Genomic DNA, 13,439 nt, shown 5'->3' with positions numbered 1-13,439 from the left:
TTCTGGATTCCCACTGAAATGACAGCAAAGGGATTGCAAAAGAAGAAAAAAAGTGTAAAACCACAAGAACAGAGAGAATGGGAGATGAAATAAACAATTGGAAGCTGTATCACACACAGACAAGTGGAAACTGATTTAGGAGAACAGAAAAGGCTGAAATTCGAAACGGCAGAAACATATTTATGCCCAGAATCCCAGAAAGGCTTAGGAATTGGAGGCAGCAGGCCGTCCTAAAAGCGGGGTACGCGGAGGTTTGAAAGAGGAGACTGGGAAGGTCTGAATGAAGAGCATTTTGACTCTGAGATCTTTTCCCAGACGCCAGGTGGCCAGGAGGCCACCTGTCCCCTCTCTAAGAGAAGACGTTTACCAATCAGAGGATTTGACAGTCCCAGGGACACCGGGCACAACCAAGGGCAAGGGAGCTCTTTGAAAACACAGGGCTAAGTCAAGGTCTCCATACGGAGGCTTGCTGAGACCACACAGCCCCTTCCCCGCTCATCTCCTGGAACCTGGCCGTCAGACTTTCGACCCCTTCCCCTCTGTCCCCCACCCCCAGGCTGGACATGAGTGGATTCTTAACTGGAGAAACTAGTTACCGTCGCTTGATTTATGAAAAAGGCAATCCTACAGTGCCGTGAGAAATGATGGATGGTCTTTTCCACGGTCGGTGCTGGGTCAATGTAAACAAAAGAAAAAGGAGGAAAAGAACCTTGGTCCCTACTTCACAGCACATCCCAAAATCAATTCCAGATGGATGACAAGCCTAAGTGTGAAAGGTTAAACAAAGCTATTAGAGGAAAACCAAAGTATCTTCATGATTTTGGTATTTGAAAGATTTCTTAAATAGGATACAAAAAGTGCTACCATATAAGAAAAAAACTGATAAATTGGACTATATTAACATTTAGAACTTCTGTTCAACTAAAGATACTGGGAAGAGAGTGAAAAGGCATAAGCTTCAAAGTTGCTAAGAGACTAGATCTTAAATGTTCTCACCACAAAAAAGAAATAATAATACGGGCCCTGATGCTGGTGTTAGCTGACACACTGGTAGTAATCATATTGCAATATATAAATTTATCAAATCAACACATTGTACACCTCACACTAACACAATGTTCTACGTCAATTACATCTCAATAAAAATAAATTAATTAGTATTCATTTTTTATTTTTGGCTATGCTGTGCGGCTTGTGGGATCTCAGCTCCCCAACCAGGGATTGAACCCAGGCCACAGCAGTGAAAGCACTGAGTCCTAACCACTGGTCCGCCAGGGAACTCCATAAATAAATTATTTTTCAAAAGAGAGGGTGAAAAGCAAGCAGAGACTAGGAGAAGATATTTGCAATATATTTATCTGAGAAAGGACTCATGTTTTTCTTATTATTTCCTCACTAAGAAAGAAAAAGCAGCTCAGCTAAGAGAAGAGATTTGAACTGACACTTCGCAAAGGAGGGATCCAAACGGCCAATAAATATATGTAAAGGTGCTCAACCTCATGAGTCATCAGGAAAATGGAAGTTAATTCTGCACTCCCACCAGAAGGGCTATGATGAAAAAGATGGAAAATACTAGGGTAGTGAGTACGTTCGTTGTTCAATAAAGTCCTTTGTGAACATGAACACTGTCTCAGTTTCACTTAAAACCGAACGAGCTTTTTGGCCAACCCAATAGAATGTTCACGGCAGCACGGTGAGGGGTACAAAAGGCCAGCCCCCTGTCCTCGAGATGGGAAGATTCTGTGGTGCAAGCTGTACTCCAGAGCTTTCCTGAAGGGCCAGGCTGGAGCAAGTCTGTGCCAAGACCACACTGCTGCTTAGTTTTGCTCCCCTGCCCCATCTGGCTTCCTTTGTGCCCCTTCTCCAAAGAGCACTTCTCCAATGAAGAGTTTTCACAAAAATCTCCAGCGCAGGTTTGCTTCCAGAGTCTGCCTTAGACCACGTGGCATCAAAAGTTGCCTACGGAAGTGGATTCAGCAGGTGGAATTCTGGGGGTGGGTCGCTTACCAGCCAGCTGGCAACGTGGACCCATCAGTGGGGTGACGGCCCCTGGGGTGCTGTAGTACTGCGACCTGTGGCTGGGGACGCACTGACTGGTTTAACGTCTCTGGTAGAGGAGGTGCAGAAGAAATGGTCACGAGAAGGACTGTGGAACTGGGTGGCTGTTGTTAAGAGCCGTCTGCCCAGTGAAAACGGAAAAAGACAGTCTCGGATACAACAACCAGCTACTTGAAGCCAAGTATGACAGTCAGCCAGCCTAAAGACACTTACCTCCCTCAGGCTCAGGACCTGATGCTTAGGGGTGGCAGCTCTAAGAAGGCTGAACTCAGTCCAGGCAAGTCTCCTACGTCAAAGTCAGGGCCTTGATGGAAAGGGTGAACTCTAAGGCCTGAGATGGGGATGTCTGTATCTATTTACTTGAGAACTGTGAACCCCAGATTCTCTGGGCCCGCAAAGTGGAAAATAGAGGAATCCCCCTTGCTTGAAGACCACGGCAGCAGTCTCGAACAAGACAAGCCTCTTACAGGACACCGCTTGCCCTACAATGGACTGCCCCCATCTTCCTCCTGGCTGCATCACTCACTCGGGGCCAGCTGGGCTGGCCTAAGAGAGGAGGGATTATTATTCCAAACATCCCAGGGGACCGGGCTGACGCACATGTTGGCAGGAGCTGGAAGGATGTGTGGGTCCTGAGGGTGCTAGTCATGGGTGTGGCCTATAACGCAGAATGAGGAGGAGCTGCTGATCCGAGGACATCCTCTCATGACTCAAAATTAACACCCTGGCCAAGGCCTGGGTCTCATAGGTGCTGGGGGAGGGGGCCTCTTAGGAGCTTGGAAGAGCAATGGACCACACTGAGTGATTCCAGAACTGGCACAGACGTCTTTGGAAGCAAAGACCAAAAGGTTTAGAGGAGCCGGCACGCTAGAATGGGTCTGCCACATAAAGCAGGGAAACCCATGAGCTGGCCGTATCCTTTGGGAGGGCCTGGGAGATACAGTCTGAGTACCAAAGCCTAGACTCTGCCTCTTATGTTGGTTACCAGCACTGACTCTGCCTCACGGATCAGGGCCCTCTTCTTTATTCCGGCTGCAACCTGAGATCAGACCTCATCAGATCTCATCTGGACAACTGGCTCTGCTTTATGTTCCCACAAGTAATAATAATAATCTCTTTTTTTTTTTAAACCCCACATTTGTTTATTTATTTATTTTTGGCTGTGTTGCGTCTTCGTTTCTGTGTGAGGACTTTCTCTAGTTGTGGCGAGCGGGGGCCACTCTTCATCGCGGTGCGCGGGCCTCTCACCGTCGCGGCCTCTCTTGTTGCGGAGCACAGGCTCCAGACGCACAGGCTCAGTAGTTGTGGCTCACGGGGCTAGTTGCTCCGCGGCATGTGGGATCTTCCCAGACCAGGGCTCGAACCCATGGTCCCCTGCATTAGCAGGCAGATTCTCAACCACTGCGCCACCAGGAAAGCCCAATAATCTCTTAATTGATTTTCTACATTGTCGTCTGAGTGATCTTTCAAAATGTATATTAAATGACTCCCAGTTTATACCCCATGAATGGTTCCCCATGCCTATAGGATAAACATCCAAAGTTTGCAGGAAGGCACACAAGGCCCCTTGGTCTAGGCCGGGATCCACAGCCTTATCTCTTGCTGTGTCTCCCCTGCACCCTCTGGACCCTACACTTTAATTTTATTGAATCATCTGTAGTGCAGAGCTGTCACCTTGGTTAGATGCTTCTGTGCCTTTGCTCTTCGGCCCCTCCTCCAACTCGTGCATATGTCCTGGTTATAAAGTAAGTTCCTTCAGGCAGGAATTTCATTTTATCTTTGTATCTCTAGTGTTGAACATGAGCCTGGAGGATGACAGGGGTTCAGTCAAATGAACCCCTATGAAGGAATGACTGAACGAGTCAATCAATCAACGATTTGTGTAATGGGGGGGCGGGGAGATCAATGTGGGCATGGCCTCATGATTATCGAAGAAAACTATCTTCTCAACTAGGACAGAAACCAAATTATGATAAGAACGGAGAAGAAACTGTTTCCTTCTCCTCTCCTTTCTTCTCCCAGTGCATAATTTTATAATCCAAATTGATTTTGAAATTCTTATATCAGGAAGGTAACCCACTAGGTCAACAGCTACTAAACACTGTTCTTATTCCTCATCATCTCCAGCAAAGTTTCTTCTCCAGAGAATTTATTTTCCTTTCTCTCACAATTTCAGGCTACATTACAACCCCTTTCTATAGCTCTAATCCATAAAACTATACCCTGAAGCCTACACACCAGACAGACAGAACCATGATCCCTGTCTTATATCCCTAAGCAATGCAGTAGATCTAATATGCAGCGTCCTATTAGTTAAGAAGGGAGCAACTAAAAAAAAAAAAAGAAATCTGGGACTTCCCTGGTGGCGTAGTGGTTAAGACTCCGTGCTCCCAATGTAGGGGGCCCAGGTTCGATCCCTGGTCCAGGAACTAGATCCCACATGCATGCCACAGCTAAGAGTTCGCATGTCACAACTAAGACCCAACACAGCCAAATCAATAAATAAAATAAATAAATATTAAAACAAACAAAAAAAGAATACAGTGAGCATTAAAAAAAAAAAAAGAAAAGAAATCTAGGCAGCAGTTTCAAACTATCCTCCCAAAGGTACTTATCAGCTACAAAGAGAAAGATGATAACTCTACCATGGAGAAACCCATGGTGAATTATATCTCAATAAAGCTGTTATTTAACAAAGTAATGCAGATGTGACCAGGGTCAGGCATAGGGTGGACTTCTAAGGTGCTGGCGATATTCCATTTCTTGATCTGGGTGGCGAGTCCAAGGGTGTTTGTTTGCAGTTTCTTTACCTGTAGATATGTGCTTTATATACTTCCATATAAATGTTTCACAATTCACATGGTAAAAGTGAAAAGAGAAAAAACAACAATAGAAAGTAAATTAAAAGCAGTTGGGGCTTCCCTGGTGGCGCAGTGGTTGAGAGTCCACCTGCTGATGCAGGGGACACGGGTTCGTGCCCAGGTCCGGGAAGATCCCACATGCCGTGGAGCGGCTGGGCCCGTGAGCCATGGCCGCTGAGCCTTCGGTTCCAGAGCCTGTGCTCCGCAGCGCGAGGGGCCACAACAGTGAGAGGCCCACGTACCGCAACAAGAGAAGCCACTGCAAGGAGAAGCCCGTGCACCGCAACGAGAAGCCCATGTACCACAACGAAGAATAGCCCCCACTCGTCTCAACTAGAGAAAGCCTGCGCACAGCAACGAAGATCCAACACAGCCAAAAATAAATAAATTAAATAAAATTTTTTTTAAAGTATGAATATTTATTCCCTAGTTTAGCTCTTTTATAATCTGGGTTTTCTTTTACTCTCAGGTTGTTAAAAGCAGGCCACATCCACACCTAATCTGACGTTTCTAAAGCTGAACCATCGCAGCCTGACACCCAAAGGCTGACGCTCCATCCCTCCCTATGCTTATTCTGATGTTTTTCTCATTTTCCACAAGCCCGTAACCACTCAGCAGACCTCACCCTTCTTGCAGTTCATTAAAAAAAAAATTAAAACCATTATTCTATGAATTTCCTTAATTTTCCTACCTCTATATATTCTCCTCTATATATTTTATTTCCTTCCTGTTCTCAGCAGTAATCCCTTCTCTATTTTTAGAAAAAATTTAAATGCTTTTAATTAAAAAGTGAAAACATGTTCACTGGGGAAAATTCAAACAACACAGAAGAATATGAAGGAAGTACCTCCCCTCACTGATGCACCCCCAAGAGTTACCCCATCACAGGTTAAAATGCATTGTGCTCATGTATTTTTATGCACCTGTAAATATCAACATAAATGTATGCATATATTTTTATACACTGTTATTTTTATCAGAAATGAAACCAGGGACTTCCCTGGTGGCACGGTGGTTAAGATTTCAAGCTCCCAATGCAAGGGGCCCAGGTTCAATCCCTGGTCAGGGAATTAGATCCCACATGCATGCCACAACTAAGAGTTCACATGCCACAACTAAGGAGCCAGTGAGCCGTAACTAAGGAGCCTGCCTGCAGAAACTAAGACCCAGTGCAACCAAATAAATAAATACATATTTAAAAATAAAATAAAGAAATGAAACTAGACTCTACATTATATATAGGAACTTGATTTTTTTTGGTAAACGATGTGGTCATAGATATATTTTCACCTCAGTGGATACAGCTCTACTTTATTTTTGGCTGAATACCAGTTCATAGTATAGACACACTATAATTTATTTAACAATTCCTGCCTGATGTGTGGAAAACCCACACACATCTGGTGTCAAAAGTGAATCAGGAGGGACTTCCCTGGTGGCCCAATGGTTAAGAATCTGCCTGCCGATGCAGGAGACACGGGTTCGAAACCTGGTCTGGGAAGATCCCACATGCCGTGGAGCAACTAAGCCCGTGTGCCACAACTACTGAAGCCCGCGCACCTAGAGCCCGTGCTCCACAACAAGAGAAGCCACTGAAAGGAGAAGCCCGTGCGCCACAATGAAGAGTAGCCCCCACTCGCCACAACTAGAGAAAGCCAGTGCATAGCTAACGAAGACCCAACGCAGCCAAAAATAAAATAAATTAAAATTAATTAATTAATTTTTAAAAAGTGAATCAGCATTGTAGTAGAATACTGAGAGCAGAGGAAACACACAGGAGTATGTTTTTCCTTTACATGGACACTCAGAGAAGTGAAATAGCTGGGCGACAGCTGAAAATTTACTAAATATTGCCAAACTGAATGCCCAAAACAAAAACAGTTGTAGTACAATTATAAAGGAAGGAAGAAGGAAAGAAGATAGCAGACAAAAGGTAAAAAATCCAATCTAATACACACACACACACACACACACACACACACACACACACACTCTCACTCACTAGGAAAAGAGGCCCACTCCTTCCATGGACTTTACATTGTGCTATGGACTCATGTCCCCCTCCCCCATTCATACGTTGAAGCCCAACTTCCAATGTGACTATATTTGGAGATGGGGCTTTTGGGAGGTAATTAGGGTTAGATAAGGTCATAAGGGTGGGCCCCTCAAGATGGGATTAGTGGTTTTATAAGAACAGAAATAGAGACATCAGTCTCTCTCTTTTTTTTTCTTTTTGGCCACACTGTGCGGCTTGCAGGATCTCAGTTCCCCAACCAGGGATTGAACCCGGGCCACGGTAGTGAAAGCCCAGAATCCTAACCACTAGGCAACCAGGGAACTCCCAGTCTCTTTCTGCCATGTGAGGACACAGTAAGAAGGCAGTCATTGCAAGTCAGGAAGAGGGCCTTCACCAGCAACCTAGTCTGCCGGCACCTTGATCTTGGATTTCTCAGCCTCCAGAACTGTGAGAAGTGAGTATGTGTTGTTTAAGCCACCCAGCCTGTGGTATTTCGTTACGGCAGCCTGGGCAGATGAATACAGGCTCCGAGGCAGTAGATACTGGGATACTTGTGACCAACCGGTCTGGTTACACTGGGGCCTGGGCACAAACCAACCTGCAGACAAAACCCGTGCAGAACATCCCATTTAAGTGGTAGCTGCGCCCAGGGTCTCCTCCTCCGTGTCCTCTGACTTAACTTCTCCCCTTCCCTCAACTCACACTGCCCACAACTTTTGAATCTGCACCATCCTTATTTTTTAATGCTGCTATCCTAGTTCAGGTACTTTTCATTCTTAACTAAAACTACGACCTCTTAACTGGTCTCCTTAATCCCCTCCCTTCCTGATCCACTCTACACTGTGAGTTGATTTAAAGAGCTAACTTTCTAAAATGGAAATCAAATCACAATAGTTGTCATTATTTGAGTTCTGAAAATATTCCAGCAAGATGGATATTTTTTTAAACTTTTTCTTTTTTTAATTTTTAATTTTTTGGCTGCACCGTGTGGCTTGTGGGATCTTAGTTCCCTGACCAGGGATTGAACCCAGGCCTGCAGCAGTGAGAGCGTGGAGTCCTAACCACTGGACCACCGGGGAATTCCCAAGATGGGTATTTTTTTTTTTTTTTTTTTTGCGGTACGCGGGCCTCTCACTGTTGTGGCCTCTCCCGTTGCGAAGCACAGGCCCAGTGGCCATGGCTCACGGGCCCAGCCGCTCCACGGCATGTGGGATCTTCCCGGACCGGGGCACGAACCCGTGTCCCCTGCATCGGCAGGTGGACTCTCAACCACTGCGCCACCAGGGAAGCCCCAAGATGGGTATTTTTATAGATGGGGAAACAGAGGCTCAGTGATGGCCAATACCTTAACTTACACCACAAAGCTAGTCAATGGCAAAGCCACTCATGACTACGACCTTCTCTACTGCCATAGAAAAGTATAAGCTTCTCAGTACAACATTCACAGCCCTTCGAACACGGGCCCAGTTTGTCTTTCCAACCTCATCTCCCACCAACATCCCTCATGATCCAGTCCTTATAGACCACTTGCCATTCTGGAAGCCCGATGTGCACTTCTGCATCTTTGTGCTTCTTTGCAGCGCTTGTTAATTCTGCCTTAATGACCTTCCCAGTCTCCACCCGGGAAGTCCTGCTCATCCCTCCAGGTTCCAGGACTCCTCTCTCAGAGCCAGTTCCCTGGGCGGAGGGCATCCCCACTCCCCTGCGCTTTCAGATTACTCTGGCCCTGTCTCTCTCAGAGAACTTACCACGATCCATCACAGTCAGGGGCAATCTGCCCACCCCACTCCGCCAGAGCTCCTCGGGGCAGGAGCCAAGTCCTTCTCACCTTTGCATTCCCCGCTGCGAGCACAATATATGACTCACAGAAATTTACTGAGTGAATAAACGGCACCATGGTTAACACAAAGCTCTATATGTGTAAAATCCTGCTTCATAAATGGATATATCGCCAAGTTCCTTTAACTAACTTGCTCTCCCTGCCCATATGTGAATAAAAGGGTTCAGTTTATGGCAACTGGATTTAAGCACAACTTTGGGGTACATCTCTATGAGAGGAAGAAGGAAAGCCCACCTCTGTGCGCCTTGGTTCTCAACACCAGCTGTGCAGCCTGGCTGCAGGGAGCGTAAGGAAGAGGTGATGAAACACACAAGAGGTTGTGGAGTGTTAGGGGCCCAACGAAAACTCAGCTGCAGCCTCTCAGATGACAGGAGAGATCTGAACTCCGGAGAGTCGAGACAACACTTGATATCTGACAATCCTAAGGTCACTAAGCCTCCAAATAATTTAGAGTTTCAGCAGTAATTTACCTCAACAAAATAAGATCTAATGCAATAAAGGACCAAAAAAAATCAGCACCAGCTCTTCTGCCACCTAAGAAGGGGAGGAATGGCCTTTACTCAACTGTGATGTACAAACACAACCATCTTATCTCCTCTATATAGGGACCAGGGCAGAAAGGCCTTCAGAAGCCCTGTTCACTACTTAAGACAGCTGCTTAAAAACCAGTGGGTATTCTCTCCACCCGGAACTATCAGTAACTGCAGAAATAACCAACCTGAAAGCCTAGTGAGTGCAGCTAACATTGCTCCATACTTCTTTGCATCCAGCAGTTGCAACGCATTTTTCAAGCATGACATTCCTATAAAGTCAGAACTGCCTCCACTTTACAAGTGGGTAATTTGAGAGCCTGAGTGATGGACTTGCCAAGGTTGCAAAGAGTTTAAGGTAGGTAAAACTTCCAATCTTGATTCCAACCTCTCTTCACCCATCCTTCTATATATACACACCCTCTGGTTCTTTAAATCTGACCTGAAGACTTGATAATACATTTGACTTTGATGGATTATCCTAAGTGGGAGATCAGCTCCAGTAAAAACTACAGGCTGAGCAATAACTGAATGGTACTCATCTTAGTCTGATCGTTCAGAAATGACAGGAAAAACAAGACCCAGAAGCCAGGAAGTCTATGGCATTTATAATTTAATCTAATAATTTATGTCAACATATTTTGTCCCCATCTCTCTGGAAAGAGGTGCTGTTCCTGCCTGAAGCTGCTGGATGGCTTTATAAGGCTGTTTGCTTTCCTCTGCAACCTGACGCCCATTTACCGACACCGAGATACATTACTAGAGAGTAGAGGTCAGCTCTGCAGAACTCAAGCGACCAGTCAACCTTCAATCGATGGGCCTTCCCCTAAACAAGCTGACCTGTGATAACGGCAAACTCCCCAGGTCAGGTCGGCAGGTGGAATTACACACCAGATATGGGCTCTGTCAAGAGACACTCAGGAGAACATGTCATGGCCATGCTGGCTACTTTTGGATGGTTGTCTTTCCATATCTCACAAACCTCACTTGATGATCTACTTAGACAGACTCACAGACAGGACATGCGCAGGGGTCCTGAGTGCACCTCACCTGACCAGCAGGAAAGGGCAGAGGACCCCAGGCTCTGGAGCTGGACTGCTGGGATCAAATCCTGATTTAGTCACTTCCAGGCTTTGCGATCTTTGTTTCAATTCTTTGTGTCTCTTTGTTCTTCATCTGTCAAATCAGGACCCTACTCGTTAGGGTGAGAACACAACGAGAGAACACGTACAGAGAGCTTAGAACAACCGGGCCTGGCAAACAGTAAGTGTTCAATAAATGTTAGCTATTATTATTATTAACTAAGAAAGGGGGAAAGCAAAGGGAAATGTGCTACATTTCTTCTGTTTTCTCTGCTTCTACCTCCCTCTTTGAAGTGACCCTGATTTGCTTTCTTAACATGAAATCATGATGTCTTTTGAGAACATCTGCTCTGTGCAGCATGAAGCATAGTTAATGATTACTTCATAAAAACAACAACAGAACGGCCAGTGTTGATACTCCTTTGGGAGAGAGCCTGCAAGCGAAGGTCAAGTCTGCTCTCCTGTGCTCCTGGAAGAGCTCATTCATTCACAGGCTCACAGAGAAGTGTAAACAAGGCGGTTAAACTCTGCGAAGGTCTGTTAGCTGGCATAAACCTCAAAATGAACCTAAAGAAGTGTTCCCTTGTTTTAAAATCATCTTTGGGGCTTCTCTGGTGGCGCAGTGGTTAAAAATCCGCCTGCCAATGCAGGGGACACAGGTTCGAGCCCTGGTCCGGGAAGATCCCACATGCCGCAGAGCAGCTAAGCCAGTGCGCCACAACTACTCAGCCTGCGCTCTAGGGCCCACGAGTCACAACTACTGAAGCCCGCGTGCCTAGAGCCCGTGCTCTGCAACAAGAGGAGCCACCGCGATGAGAAGCCCGCGCACCGCAACGAAGAGCAGCCCCTGCTCACCGCAACTAGAGAAAGCCACGCACAGCAACAAAAACCCAATGCAGCCAAAACTAAATAGATAAAATAATCATTACGGCCTGAAAAGGTAAAAAAACAATACAACTACACTTTTTTAAAGTACATAAACTATTCTGACACCAGAGGAAAGAAAAAAGGGAGGAAGAAATGGACGCAAACAGCAAGTCAATGTGAGAAGAAAGGGCATTTTCCAGGCATAAGCTGACTCTCGGTGAATGAGGAAGAGTACTTATCTGGCTCAATCAGAAAAAAAAAGATCTTTCCACTCTAATGGCTAAGGTAGTAGCAGCAAGATCAGAGAATAGGGCTTCCCTGGTGGCGCAGTGGTTGAGAGTCCGCCTGCCGATGCAGGGGACACGGGTTCGTGCCCGGGTCTGGGAAGATCCCACATGCCGTGGAGCGGCTGGGCCTGTGAGCCATGGCCGTTGAGCCTGCTCGTCCGGAGCCTGTGCTCCACAATGGGAGAGGCCACAACAGTGAGAGGCCCACATACGGCAAAAAAAAAAAAAAAAAAAAAATCAGAGAATAGACATTTGGTAAGTGTGAGCTGTCATAAGTGAATCTGAAGCAGAAAGGACTTGGTATTTTCTAAAGTACTACTGGACTAAGAATTAGAAGGTGTTGAAGGGGGGGATTGTCACCCCAGATAGAAAGGAAGAAAACAATGAAAACCACCACCACCAACAACAACGTTTTTTAATTAAAGCTCCAGATGGAAGATCATCACCAGATTAACCTTCCTAAAAAACAAACAAACAAACAAAAAAATAATTTCTCCAGGGCACTTATCTGCCTAAAAACCTTCAGTGTTCCCCAGAGCCTACAGGAGAGAGTGGAAAACGTCTCGAGGTAATGGAGTCCCCACCTACCTTTCCAATGTTGTTTCGCCATCAGGAAAGGTCCACTCCCGCCAGACTGGCTTCCTTATTTGTTCCAGGGGAGGAACAAACCATGCTCATTTCAGCTTTGTATCCCCAGCGCCTATCACAGTACCTGGTACACAGTAGTTTCTCAGTAAATGGTTGCTGATTCAACAGAAACGTGAATGCTTTCAGGCCTGTGCTCTGCACCTCACTCCCGGGAAGCCCCTTTCCCACCCGCCTCGTGAAAACCCAGCCGTCCTCCAAGGCCTTGTTCTCCACACCAGCACAGAAGCATCTGCCCTTGCCACTCCCCTCCCCCACTCCCTACTCCTACAGAATCCCATCCCTTCAGACCTTGAGCGCTATTGAAACATTTCCTGTTCCTATGTTTTGTCTGCCCCACTAAACTAGGAGTTTCTGGAGAAAGGCAGGATATTTTGAAGCAATGAGAAGCAGTGGAAAGGTTATGGATCTCTGGCTAGGCAGATCTAGTTATGTGACTTTGGGAAAACTTTCTGTAAAGCACTTCGAACAGGGCCCAGAACATAGTATGCACTTCATAAAGGCTATTACCGCTGTTCATCTCTCGGAACCTCAGTTTTCTTGCAACCTCACTTCTCTCGCTTACAAAATGGGATTGATAATAAATCCTCTGTCAGGTGGGTCTTTGTGAAGATTAGGAATAATGCCTGAGAAGTCTCTAGCGCCTTCCTTAGCACACAGCAGCCACTCAATAGCCATATGGAAGCTATTATTACAAAGCCTCAGGCCGGGTGTAGAGAAAATGCTCCATAAACATTTACGGAATGAGTTGAATGAATGGAGAGAGAGACAGTCTGATAGCAGATCAAATATCAAGGGGAACTTTTTGAGTCATTCCTTCAACAGATCTTTATTAAGGGCTTATCATAATGTCCCAGGCTTTGTCCTGGGTGCTGGGATGCAGCAGTAGGACAGCCCTTGCCCTGTGAAATGTACCTTCTGATGGGGAAGGCAGATAATAAACAGGAGGAGACAGAAATAAACGCTTATATGGTATTAAGTGCTATGAAGAGGAACGAAAAGCAAGGCGAGGGCAAGCTAGGGGCTGGGCAAGGGCAGTCTGCAGAGGTGGCATTTAGGCAGAGCTTCAGATCCCTAGGAGAGCTGGGGTTTGTGAGCTGTCCTCGCCCTCAGGCAGACTGTACTTTTCCACAGGGCGGCCTCTAGTGCCAGGAGACCCTGATCCATCAAAGAGGCTGCGGTCTGGCTCCCAGGGCCCCTCTCAACTCAGACCAAGCTACAAACACTGCCGAACCAGCAATTACAAACTTAT

General features: G+C 46.1%; 1 protein-coding gene across 1 annotated transcript in view; it reads right to left on the bottom strand.

The window, feature by feature from the left end:
* The window catches only part of RNF157 (ring finger protein 157), an 80,770-nt gene that overhangs the window by 44,425 nt on the left and 22,906 nt on the right, over positions 1-13,439 (bottom strand). The window lies entirely within an intron of this gene.

This window comes from Lipotes vexillifer, unplaced genomic scaffold (assembly GCF_000442215.2).
Source record: "Lipotes vexillifer unplaced genomic scaffold, Lipotes_vexillifer_v1.1 scaffold518, whole genome shotgun sequence".
NCBI classification, from domain to species: Eukaryota; Metazoa; Chordata; class Mammalia; order Artiodactyla; family Lipotidae; genus Lipotes; species Lipotes vexillifer.
This window is presented reverse-complemented; position numbering and strand designations above follow the sequence as displayed.